Source organism: Phalaenopsis equestris, unplaced genomic scaffold, assembly GCF_001263595.1.
Source record: "Phalaenopsis equestris unplaced genomic scaffold, ASM126359v1 Scaffold000266, whole genome shotgun sequence".
In the NCBI taxonomy this organism is placed as follows: domain Eukaryota; kingdom Viridiplantae; phylum Streptophyta; class Magnoliopsida; order Asparagales; family Orchidaceae; genus Phalaenopsis; species Phalaenopsis equestris.
Genome location: NW_018164708.1, coordinates 130286 through 132118, shown reverse-complemented (window position 1 = coordinate 132118; position 1833 = coordinate 130286).

Here is a 1833-nt window from a genome sequence, read left to right as displayed (position 1 = left end):
TATATATATATGGAATATGTTTTTAAAATTATTATTATAATAACAAAGCCTATTTTTTTTTCTAATTACTCATGTTGTTGTTAAAATATTAGAGCAGAGTGTTAAAATAGTCTCTGATTATTTACGTGAAGTTTTTTTAATTTAGAAGTGTTAAAATAGTCTTGGACTTGGCAAATTGAGGCTGGAATATTACTCTTCATGGTGGAGTATTAATTAGAGTTTAATTTTAAATTAGTTTGAGACTATTTCGATAATCCTATAAACTCTTTTGAGAGTATTTTGACACTTTACTATATATATAGTTTTATACTTAGTTCTTTGTTGTTAAGAGTTTTATTTTTTTTTTATATTAAATTTTGGATGATTTTTGGAGATGGATAAATGTTGTGCTTAACATAAGAGTTTAAATTCTTATTGTATTATGTAGATTAATTAATATGATGAGTTTATAGTTAGTGAATTTGGATTAAGTTATTATTAACTAATTTTTTTAGTTAATTATTTTGGATATATTCAAGCAAAAGCAAGCATGTGGATTAATATGGTAGATATTAAATTGTAAATAAAATGCAAATTAATTGTTATTGATATATTTTTAGGCTACTTAATGAGTATGGTGTAGTGTTTATAGACGATATTTATGTTTTATGTTGAAATAATAATTAGAAATTACTCATCACCTTTAATTTTTAGTGTTTATGGACAACAATGAATACAATTTTCAATATAAAATTAATGGTTAAAATAATAATAATAATAATAATCGTTTCACACGTGTAACGGCCATGTCATACATTGACTTAAAGAAAAAGAAAGGATTTTGTTAAATATTCTTGTACGAAATTAAATATGCACCAATATCTATAATTAAATTAGTGCATCTTAATTGAAAGAGACTTATATTCCTTTAATGTAAAATGTACGGAAATTAAATAAAAAACTAATAAATTTATATAAGAAATTTCTTATGTAATTTTTGCCCCTATTCTACGAGAATATATTACGTAAGACTGATTGTACGTTCGGATGATAGCTTGGATGTGGCCACGGTGCACCATACCACCATGTATTGCGTGATGACCCATTTGAACCGTCATCCGAACGTGAAACGTACCATTATAGTATTTTCTCATTTTCTAATGGCCAACTTCCTATAAATTATGATAGACATTTTAATGCTAAGATATATTAGACATTTTCTAATGGCCAACTTCAAAATTTTATCATTTCAATTCAATATCTAATTTTATTTATAATTGAAGGACAAATGTAGCAATGTTAAATGGATTTAGTATTTTCATTAAAAAAAATAGCATGAAAAATTAATAATGATTTCACGGTTGACATTAGGTTTTGTTAGGGGCAGCTGCAACTTATTAAAAAATATCTTTGAAACTGCTAAATAATAGTCTGATGCTCAAAAAGTTGTGATGACTATTATTTTTTTTTTAATAAGTTAGACCGCAGTTAGAAAGCCGTCGTCAATCGCCATATCTAACCGGAGTAGTGAAAAAACACAGATTTCACTGGCAGTTTTTTGAAAAAACTGTCAAAACGTAATATATACCAACGGACAAAACTATCGCCCGAAATGGACTCTAATTAGTAAATTAGAGAGTGAAGTACAAATAAATGGAATGAGTTTTGTCTTATCCACATAATATTAATGGTGTTAATTATTACAAAAAAGTCCCTTTTTTTTGGGTAATTCTATGGATATGTTTGCCGTGCAAATTATTAAATAAATTATTAGAATATCGAATAAATTTGAAGAAGGCCGGCCGAGCTGAATAGAAGCTTCATCGAGCCCGGTCCGCCGGCCCGTGTTTAAGG